Source organism: Corvus hawaiiensis, chromosome 5, assembly GCF_020740725.1.
Source record: "Corvus hawaiiensis isolate bCorHaw1 chromosome 5, bCorHaw1.pri.cur, whole genome shotgun sequence".
NCBI lineage: Eukaryota > Metazoa > Chordata > Aves > Passeriformes > Corvidae > Corvus > Corvus hawaiiensis.
Window position 1 is genome coordinate 2,779,548 of NC_063217.1, and position 11,628 is coordinate 2,791,175.

The following is an 11,628-nucleotide window of genomic DNA, read 5'->3' on the forward strand; positions in this document are numbered from 1 at the left end:
TTTGTATTTAAAATCTTTAAACTGGTAGAAAGATGAGTAGTTTGTATTCAAATTAAAATACAAAAATTTAAGGTTTTGTGGGTTTTTTTAGCCGCTGTTTTAGGTTTAGACCTTCTTGCTCTGGCTTTTAATTGGGTAAAATTCAAACTAGAAGAAGATTCATCTGCCTCGTGCTGCTGTCTCTGTTTTTCAGCAGCTGTGTGTGAGCGTAAGTTGATATTTGCAGATTTACAAATACAGGGGCTAAACCTTCCTCCTTGTGCTCACACAAATGAGGATGCAGCTTCAAGATCCTTGGATCTAAAATCCGGCTGCCATGGGGAGGGCAATCCCACCTTACCCTTCTTTCCCTGAGGAGCTGAGCGTGAATCAGATTCTTGCTGGTTCAACTGAGCCTGCAGCTGATTTTCTGGCTCTGTTTTCCATCACTTTTGCATTCGTTGCGGGGAGGTTTTGTGCTCGATTCGGTTTTTATGAAGGGGTTATGTAAAACCAGCCTGTTAAATCCAGCCTGCTTTGCTTATTCCAGGTGTGCACATAAACCAGCAGCTTCTGGGGCATGGACTCTGGACTGAAATCCAGGAATTTTCCCTTGCTGTGCAGCTGGGTTTGGAAAGCAGCTCCCACCTGTAAATCAGGAATTTCTGTGTCAGCACTGGGGTGGTGCTGGCACTGCTGGGGCACCTCCAGTCCTGGGGGTGGTTTTGGCTTCTCCAGGTACAGGACAAGACATTGAGCATGTCCAGAGAAGGGAACGGAGCTGGGGAAGGGTCTGGAGCCGCAGGGACAGCTGAGGGAGCTGGGAAAGGGGCTCGGCCTGGAGCAAAGGAGGCTCAGGGGGGACCTTGTGGCTCTGCACAACTCCCTGACAGGAGGGGGCAGCCGGGGGGGGTCGGGCTCTGCTGGCAGGGAACAGGGACAGGAGGAGAGGGAACGGCCTCAGGCTGGGCCAGGGGAGGTTTAGAGTGGATATGAGGGAAAATTTTTCAGGGAAAGGGTTCTTACACATTGCTCAAAAGCTCTCCAAGATCATCCAGTCCAACCACTCCCCCAGCACTGCCCAGGCCACCACTGACCCACGTCCCCAAGTGCCACATCCACACGGCTTTTAAATCCCTCCAGGGATGGGGACTCCACCACTGCCCTGGGCAGCTGTGCCAGGGCTGGACAGCCCTTTCCATGAAAAAATGGAAAGTTTTAAATGCTTTGAAAGGGTTTAGATGATGGGGAACTATCTGAGTTTCATTTCCTAAGAGAGATGAGGTAGATTTTCCTGAACATATCCCAGGTCAGGGGTTTTAGTCCTGTTTCTTGCTCTCAATTATCTCATTTTGGTGAGTCTGGTTGTATCTGGAGAGGTTTCCAGCTCTCCTTGGCTTTTCACAAGCTCCTCTTCCTTCCATGTGAACTCATCTGGAATTTCTTTGCTTACGTGTCGACAAATGGTGCCTCTTTAGCTTCATAAATTACCAGCCTAATTAAAGAATTCCCGACAGGAATTGCATGGAAATGGAGCACTTGTTAATTGAATAGCCCTGGGTTTGGCTCCCATTGTACACATTCCACAAGGTGCTCCTGTGATCCCTCCTATTGAATTGGCTTAAAATAAACCTTCAGGGCAGTTTGATGTCTTGGTAGGAAAGAAAACACCCAATGGGCAAGGCCTGGAGGATTTCAATAGCTTTAGTGCTCCAGGACAGACAAAAATACCAAAAAAACAACAAAAAAAAAAAAGCATGGAAAGTAAAATGTTGGGTGACCCATTCACAGCTAGGAAATCAGCAGGCACACAATGCATTGTATAGATCACTGCAAAGCCGCCCCGCACGAGCGAAACAGGAAACTTCTAATGGTTCAAATTGAGCCTTCGCTCAACCCCACCAAAAATCTTCCATTTTTCTGTCTTATCAAAGTTAGTTCAATATTTGCTTTATATACATCCTGTTCCGGACTTTGATTCCTCTATACAGCACCTTCCTGCCTTCTAATATCTGATTTATTGCAGCAGCCTTTTTCTTCCAAAGGTTTGGCTTGGCCTGCTTTAACTCTTTATCTTGTCAGCCTCAGAGCTGGGTCTGGCCATGGCCTTTCCATGGGCCTCTGCTTGGGAAGTCCTGGAGAAAGGGTAACAGAGGAGCTGGAAAAGAGGAGCTGTAAGGATGGGTCACGGGATTTTCGGGAGAGAGATGTGGAATATCCAAAGTGCTCGAGTGTGTCAAACCAGAAGTTGGGACCTTAAAGCCCTTCCAGTTCCACCCCTGCCCTGGGCAGGGACATCTTCCACTATCCCAGGGTGCTTCAACCTGGCTTTGGACATTTCCAGGGATCCAGGGGCAGCCACAGCTGCTCTGGGCACTCTGTGCCAGGGCCTCAGCACCCTCCCAGGGAATAATTCCTTCCCAATATCCCATCCATCCCTGCCCTCTGACACTGGGAAGCCATTCCCTATGTCCTGTCCCTCCATCCCTTGTCCCAAGTCCCTCTGCAGCTCTCCTGGAGCCCCTTTAGGCCCTGGAAGGTGTTTGAAGGTGTCCCCAAAGCCTTCCCTTCTCCAGGATCTGGAGGCTTCCCGTCCCCTCCTACCTCTGGTGCTGGGTTGGGATCGCTGCCCTCCCCATGCTCTGGGATTCTTTGCAGCACTTGCCCATCCCAGGGAAATGAGGAGGAAGTTCTCTGCTCCAGTTCAGGAGGGATGTCAGCAGCACTCAGGGAAGGTCTCAGAGGCAGGGTGGATGCTGAAGACTGCTGAAAGATGTGTTTCCTGTGCAACAATAGGGAATTTTGTCGTATTTCCCTGTGGAACTTCTTGAGGTAAGTGCTGAAGCTCATCCTGTCCCAGCAGACACAAAGAAGACTCCCTTTGCTGGCACAAAGAAGAGCACAAAGACAGAATTGCAAATTGTGGTGCCTCTTCAATGCCTTGAGCTGTCAGAGCTGACCTGCCCATTCACTGTATTCCATCCTGAATGGACCATCGGGATCGTAGCACAAGGGGGAATGGCTTCCCACTGCCAGAGGGCAGGGATGGATGGGACATTGGGAAAGAATTGTTCCCTGGGAGGGTGGGGAGGCCCTGGCACAGGGTGCCCAAGGAATGGTGGCTGCCCCTGGATCCCTGGAAGTGTCCAAGGCCTGGATGGGGCTTAGAGCAACCTGGGCTGGTGGAATGTGTCCCTACTCCAGGGGTGGAATGAGATGATCTTTAATGTCCTTTCCAACCCAACCCATTCCATGATTCCCTGCATTCCCTGCAACTTTCTTTCTTCTGAAGATGGGGTTAAAAATCTTGAATGATGCCATTTTCCCCCTGAACTCTAAAAGGCCCTGCTGTCCCCTGCCCTAGGGCCTGCTCTCTGCCTGTGGGATGTGCTCATGACAGAGCAGGGCTGATAAGAGATGTCTCTTCTCAAAGCCAAGGCCTGGGCTCACTTGGTGCGTGCTGCAGATTAAAATCACTGCTGCAGAGCAAATGAAACACAAATATTTTGGGCTTGGCTGGGTTTGGGAAGGGTGTCCCTTCCGCTGGCCGCTGTTTGTTTGCATAGGTGAGGTGGGTGCAACTTTTAACAATAAACTCTCCTGGGAACGTGATGGCTCTTGGAGAGGTCAGAGAAAAAGCACAAACCAGCACCGGGCATGGGATGGGATCCTTTGGGGAATGTGGGAGGAGGGAGTGGGCACAGAAAGAGTTGGGATGTGCTCCTTCCCCTGTGTGTCTGTCTCATCCACCTCACAGGGAGAGATGGACACTGTGTCCTTTCAGCCCCTTCTGCCAAGGTAAGTCATTAAAGGGATTAAATCAGTGTGGAGTGAGAGGAGAAGGGATGCAGGGTGGTTATGGATCTCTCTGGATCCTTGGAAGTGTCCAAGGCCAGGTTGGACGGGGCTTGGAGCAACGTGCGATAGTGCAAGGTGTCCCTGCCCGTGGCAGGGAGGTGAAACTGGATGAGCTTCAAGGTCCCTTCCAAACCAACCATTCCATGATTCCATGATTGTAATTTAAGGAAGGAAACTTGCAGTTTGAGCCTGGTTGAAACAGGGAGAAAGAAATCCCAGTGTCAGGTCAGGCCAGGTTGCTCCAAGCCCTGTCCCACCTGGCCTTGGATATTTCCAGGGATGGGGCAGCCACAGCCTCTCTGGGAAACCTGTCCCAGGGCCTCACCACCTTTAGAGCAAAGAGTTTCTTCCTTACACCAGTTCTAGAAGCCAGCCCCTCTACCTGGTGCTGTGGGACATGAGCAGGGACAGCTCAGCATCATCCAGGATCTGTTAAACTCTGTCCTGCACTCGCCGGTCCCTCTGGGATGCAGGAGAATTCAGTTCCTGGGAAGCTCCTGCTGCCTCTGGCTCCCAGACAGTGCTGAGCTCACCCATCTGCTCTGTCTTGGCAGCAGCAGTGGGGAGGAACAACAGTCATTTTCAATCCAAGCCTAATGTGTGCACAAAGAACCCCGAGGATTCCTCTGGCACAGCCCGTGGCGGGGGAAGACGGCTGCTGGAGTGGGCCAGGGAGGCATTTTCCACCATGTCCTGGGTCAACCTTTTGTTGCAAGTGAAGGTTTCTGACTGTCTGCAGCCAGCCTGCTGTGGCCGAGCGTCTCTTGCTCTCCACAGAGGTGTTCTCATCCCTTTTGTGCCTTTGGGAGTCCTGCCCATCCGACACTTCCAGCACAGTTTGTGCACTGGCGCAGAGAGCCTTCAAAGGCTCAGCCGTGAAGACACTGCTTTGGGACTCAGGCCTTCTCCCAGCAGTTTTCCCATTGCTGTCCAGGCCAGCAATCCACATTCCCATCCTACTAACAGGACAGCGAGGAGCATATCAGCATTTTCTTTGTGAGCTGGACATTGGAGAGGTTTTGTGAGAATTTAAATCCCAGTTTTTCTGCTCTGGGTGTGCGGTTGTCTATGCAACCTCACCCCGACTTAGGTTTTCCTCCCTGTTCCCCCCAAAGTGTGGGCACAGGTTCCCAGAGAAGCTGGGGCTGCCCCTGGATCCCTGGAAGTGTCCACAGCGAGGGTGGACGGGGTTTGGAGCTCCCTGGGATAGTAGAAGGTGTCCCTTGGATGGGGTGGAATGAGATGGTCCTTAAGGTCCCTCCCAGCCCAACCCCTTCTGGGATTCCGTGATTCCAAGGCAAAAGGTGAAAGATGCTTTTAGCTTTTCCTGAGGAATTCATCCCTTAAAGGGTTGGAAACATCCTCAAGGCTGTCAGTCAGCCCTTGATGAGTTCACTGACACCTGCACAAGGCTAAAGTTTAGGGAAAACCTGTCTCAACCAGTCCAGGGCATCACACCCAATAAATTATTGTGACTTAATTGAATTGCCTTTTTTTTTCTTTTTTTCCCCCTTTCTTTTGTCTTTAAGTCAGAAACTTTCAGTTATTTACATATCATATGAAACCAGATTTCCTTTCATTTCCAGGGGAAGAAAAGGGTGCTGGTGAACCCTGTCCAGAAAGAAAAGCTGCAGGGGTGTAGGTTACGGGGGTTCTGGGGTCCAGTCGGGACGGCCGGACGTAGACGGTGACGGATGGAGACGAGAGATCTCTATAGGCAGGTCTTGGGACACAGCCGGTTTATTGTAAAGGGCGTGGGTATTGGGGCACTGCTCAGAGCTGGTAGACTCAGCTCTGAGCAGGCCCAAGAGAGCAAGAGAGTGAACGGATGAGAGAGAGAGAGAGAGTAGGAGCAAGAGTAGAAGTGGAAGAGAGGAATGAATAGAAGAGAGAATGAGAATGAATAGAAGAGAGAGAGTGTCTGAAGTCCTGGTTACAATACAATAAATCATCTTCTGCACTGAATATTCTAATTGTCACTAACCAATCTAATACAAGATACAAATCCTATAGCATTTACATACAGCCTATAAGAGTTCTTATATTACCATAGAGTGTTACATCTTAACTTCTAAAAACTACTCTTTGGACCCCTTCTGCTGAGCTAGTAGGGTCTGCTCTGACCCTTGGACCTGCTTGCAAGCAGAGGGTATTGTTCCATCAAGAGGGGATTACTTCAGTCGGCCATACCATTGTTTTCCAGTTGTTCAGTAACTAAGACCTGGTATTTCAAAAGTGGCTTTCATTTCGATGTTGCCTGTAGTTTTCATATTCCCAAAATCTTTTGTCAGGCAATCATATTTCCAAGGCTTTCCTGTTTCATCTTCCCCAACACAGGGGTTTGGGGGAAATGGTGGTTTCTGGTTTAAAGCCCAGCCCTGGTGCTGAGTTGTTTGTGTCTTTGCTTCACCAGCGCCTTTTTGCTGCTGTATCACCCCTGATTTGCATGGAATGAACCCTCTGGATTCCTCCTTCCATGGAGACTCATCCTTCTTTCCATGGAGGTGTCACTTGATCCACAGAGGGGGCTTTGAACTTTCCCGTTGTGTTAAAAATCCACTCTCAGCCTCAGTGCTGTTGTAGAGCTGCCTCTTGTAGGAGGAAAGTGGGAAAAAAAGCAAAATAATGTGAAAAAGATGCAGAGTGAATCCCCTCTCAGGCTTGGGAGGAAAAGCTCAGCTAAAGAAGGCTCTGAACACCAAAATCCTCCTGTGGATGTAAGGAAAGAGACAGCCTTGATTCATCTGGATAAATCCAGGTCAAAGTGCTTAAAAGACCCCAGCCTGAATTTCCTGTGGGGCTGCAGACCCCTGCATGGAGCCCTTGCCCCAAATCAGCAGAGCAAGGAGCAGAAGTTCCTCTGTTCTCCTCCCAAGTGAAGATAAAAAGAGGCTGGGAGAAAGAAAACCAAGAGCAGAGCTGTTTCCCTGCTCCTGTGTTGCCTCTGACGATGGTTATTTTGGGATCTGAGCCATGTTTTGTTCCCTTTTTGAGATACCTGAAATGTTCAGTTCAGAATGTCTCAAGGGAAGGCTTAGGGGAAAAAAAAAAGAATGGATTCAGCACATTTCTAGCAAAGTTACTGAAGTAAAACCTCGATTTAAATATTAATAAATAACAGGACCTGGAAATGGACCCCCAGCCTGGCTGTCCCACCTTGTGATGCCACCTCGACCACAGGTGACCAAGTTCTCCAAGGAAAGGGGAATTTCTGAAGACAAAAACCCCTAAAAGAGCTAAAAAAAAAAAAAAAAAAAAAAAAAAAAAAAAAAAAAAAAAAAAAATCCATTCTGTTGTGTTTATAAAGCACAGGTGAACAAAATGTCTGGGTACAGCAGCTGGATGTTTCCTCAGGTTCTCTTTCAGCCCTTGGAAAGTGGAAACCAAACACATCCTTGGAGTCTGAGGCTAGAAACGGTAAAACGAGGGAGTTTGTTGATCACTGGTTCCCTTGCTGCTGCTCGAGATCTGCAGCCTCTTCCCAGGAGGCTCAGGGGTACTTGATCCTCACTTGGCTCATGGCCATTCCCAGAAACAGGAGTACAACATCCTCTCCTCCAGCTGGATAATCAGGAATGCCATCAACCCATCATTGCATGCGAGGGCTGGGTCAGGTCTTACCCATTCCTTGCAGCAGGAACTGCCCTGAGATAAAAAAACCTGCATCAAGCACCTCGGTATTTCCCAGCAGGGCTGCACTGAGCTACCAGGGTCCCTTGGGGGTCTCTTGGGAGCAACCTGCAGTTCATAACAGGAATTCTTGCTGTGTTGCAAAAGAATTGCAGAAGAAATGCTCCTTCAGGAGGCAGCAAGGAAAACGGAAAGGGAAATTTGGTGTGTGCCAGGGTGGGGATGAAGGATGCCGGAAACTGGAAGGGTAAGGAGAGGTGAAGCTCTGGTTGTGAAGAGAAGGATTTGGGGAGAGCTTCCAGTACCTAAAGGGGGCTTACAGGAAGACTGGAGAGGGACTTTGGATAAGGACATGGAGTGACAGGGCAAAGGGGAATGGCTTTAGCTGAGGGGGGACAGGGCTAGGTGGGATATTGGGAAAGAATTCCAGGCTGTGAGGGTGGGCAGGCCCTGGCACAGGGTGCCCAGAGAAGCTGTGGCTGCCCCTGGATCCCTGGAAGCTTCCAAAGCCAGGTTGGATGGGGCTTGGAGCAGCCTGAGCTAGTGGAAGGTGTCCCTGGCTGTGGCAGGGAGTTGGAAGATGGTCCTAAATGTCCCTTCCAACTCAACCAAAACCATTCCATGATTCTTTGTCTTCTTGACTGCTCTGTTTGGGGGGTGGGACCTGTTTTCCTGTGCTCACGGTTTGGTACAACAGAGCCCTGTTCCATCTCATCAGTGCAGCGCCAAAAGAGGAAGGGGGAACTTTGCTTTCTCTGGGAACAAAACTCACAGGAGCAGAACCCCAGTAACCTTGGTCACCACATTTCATTCGTGGTGAGCAGAAAGGCTGATAGGAGAAGTCCTTTCCATACGGATGCACCGAGCACTCTGTGTACCCACGGATGGGGAACAGCACAGCCAGGGCAAGGAGGGCTTTGGTGAGGCAAGAAAAGTGTCAGTGTGGTGTCACGGGGTTCTCATCACTCCAGTGCTCTTGGCAAGTCCCTCCTGAGGAATTCCACTCTTTGATACAACGAGAAGTTGTTCCTTCTCCCCTTTGCTCTTGCCCAACTTACGTCCCGTGGAGATTTGTTCTTGTTGCTCTTGTTTCTTGATGAAAGAACCTCTGGCTGAAAATGCTAACGAGGTGTCCATGGTCGGATGGCTTTGTAAAAAGGGGGTTGTGGCTTAAATCTTTAATAATGTTGGATTTGGGAGGTATTTTTGCCCAGGTTCAGCCTACCCAGGACAATGCCTAGGTTCTCTTCTAGAAATGCCCTCTGTGGCTTTCCCCCCATCCTTTGGCTCTGGAAAGTCTCTCCTGTCCCATGCAGAAATGCCTTCTCATCATTTCCTCCCTTTTTCCTCCACAGCCAGAGCTGTGACTTGTGCTGTATCCTCGTGTTCCTCCTCAGGAATTTCCAGATTCCTCTTTCCCCGTGTTATCAATATTGTGTCGCCAGCCTGGAGAGGAGGATGGCACCTCCAGATGTCTGTTTATCTCCAGTCCCTCCTGTGCTCCAGGCCCTCTGGAGACACATCCTGCAGCCAAGCTTTCTCTGCAAAATATTTTTAACCCTTCCTCCCTCCCACTCGTCTTCCCAGGCAGATCCCCTGGGAACTTGCTGAACAAGATCGTTCTTACTTACACAGTGGAAGAAATAAACTTCTTAGATGTATTTTTCTTGTTAGATGTTTTTTTCCTTGCATTTTTGCATGAAATCCCAGTTGTCAGGCCAACAAGGGGAAGTATGAAGCCTACTTGAATTTTAACTTGAAGTAGATGATTTTTTTAAAACATTTTTTTCATCTTTCTCTATTTTGAAGTCCTTTGGGGGATGTTAGGACTGTTTTTCCTGGCGTGTTCTCTGACCTGATTGACCAAAGTTTTTGTGCTGTTCTTGTACTAATTTTGGAACTTTTTTGATGACAGGCAGGCTTTTATTCGGTCTGGTCTTTCAAAGCTGTGGGTCCTACCCCAGCACAGATATTGTTGCTGTTGTATCCTACACTTGATGATTGGCCTTGATGACCTTGGAGGTCTTTCCAGCCTTAAGGATTCTGTAATTCCATGACCCCCAAGCTGTGGGAGCAGCACAGGGGAGTCTCCCATCCAAGATGGACCACAGAATTGGGTGAAACCTCCTCATATTGGGTTTGTGTGGCCAGGTTTTGGTAGCCAGGGGCTACAGGGCTGGCTTTTGGGAAGCTGCTGGAACAAATTCAATTAATTTCCCCCAGCTGAGTCTGTTTTACCCATGGCAGTAACTGGTGAGTGATGCCTGTTCAGCTTTTGGCTGTGCACAGCTCGGTGCCTGCCTGGAGGCCTTCTCCTGACTTTTTGAACCGAGTTTGCTCAGAACAAGGTGTGTTTTAAAGCTGCAGGTATGCGCTGTAATCTCTCTCTCTCTGATTTAATCCTGCTGGGCAGAGGGGGCAAGAGGAGCCGAGATGTGTGGGTTTCTTCTCATTGTTGTTTCACGAGTGACACTCAGCCCAGGGCTGTTATTTTTGGAGAGTTTGGTGCTCGTGTTTATTGCGGAGGCTCCTCGCGTTCTGGGGATTTGAGGTGCGTAAATCTAAATAAGGATGACATTTAAAATAGGTTACATGCTCTCCCTGAGTGTGCAGAGAGGAAATATGAGTAGACTGACTTCAGATCCTTCAAGTGAAAAATCCCCCGTGGGAGTGTCGTTGAAGTTCTCAGCACCTCCAGGTAATTATATTCTGACATAAGTTGTTTGGACCACAATTCAAGGTAACTCTAATCTGGCCCTCATGAGGGATAAAGAGGAATTAATCTCTGAGCTGGAAGCAGGATTGTTCCCTGGAGGCGTGTGATCACGGCCTGCCTGCTGAAATTTAGGCAAAGATGGGACAGTTTTAGCTAAAATTGTGTGTGTAAACACAGATACAGAGAGTGGCTCAAGAGGGCTGGGCAAAATTTAACAGGAAAACTGACTGGGAAGGAAAAGACATGGAGAGGGAGATGGAATTGGGAACTGAGAGTCATGGAATTGGGTTGGAAAAGACCTCAAAGCCCATCCAGTTCCACCCCCTGCCATGGGCAGGGACACCTTCCACCATCCCACGCTGCTCCAAGCCCCGTTCAGCCTGGCTTTGGACACTTCCTGGGATCCAGGGGCAGCCACAGCTGCTCTGGGCACCCTGCGCCAGTCATTTTTGTTCTCCCAGACAAATTCTTCCACAAAACACAAGAGAAATTACAGTTTTTGGGAGCTGCTGGGTCTGCAGGTACAACTTCCTTTCCAGAGCTGCCTGTGGACAATGAACAGCTGGGAAGCACCGAGGAGCTCTGGACAGTGGAGCAGCAGCAGCATTCCCTTGCTCCTTGGAAACGAAGGCTCATGCCCAGGTACTCAGCTGGTGGGGGAGTTTGGAGAAAACAGCCACAAGAGCAGTTTCCCAGCCTCTGATTTTTAGGGCTGGGCTCTGGATTGTCTGCTCAGCCTTGCAGGGAGCAGAGGATTTTTTGTCTATGTTTATTCCCAGCCCTGGCACAGCTGCCCAGGGCAGTGGTGGAGTCCCCGTGCCTGGAGGGATTTAAAAGCCGTGTGGATGTGGCACCTGGGGACAGGGGTCAGTGGTGGCCTTGGCAGTGCTGAGGGAATGGATGGACTCAGTGATCTGGGAAGGTCTTTTCCAACCTAAATGATTCTGTGAGTCTGATTCTGAAGGACACACAAGGGGCTGGATTCCCACTGTGCTTCTCTTTCCCTACTCCCTCCAAGTGGATGGCCCGATATGGAATATTGAGAACATGGTTGAGAAGAGAAAGATTTGGGGATCTTTTCTTCTTCAATTGTTCTGCAGCACCACAGGCAGGAGTTCAGCTGATCTTGACTAGTACAAGCTCTTCCCCTGCTTGAAAGTGGTCCTTGGACTTCGTTGCTCAGGGGAATCTTCCAAGACACCAGCGTGGCCCCAGCAGGTTTCATGTCCAATGTGGATCCTGGTATTTTACCTGCAGTAATTATTTCCTGGCCCAGAAAAGGTTCAAACCTGCTTGAATTTCTGCTACAACTCAAATTTAAATTGTCAGACCTGAAGAAGGCAAACCATGTTCTTCCACTACCTTTGGTGCAGCATCCAAAAAAACAACCCAATGTTTTTTTCTTCATTACTGCAACGAGAATCCCCCTTTGAAGCATCAATCCA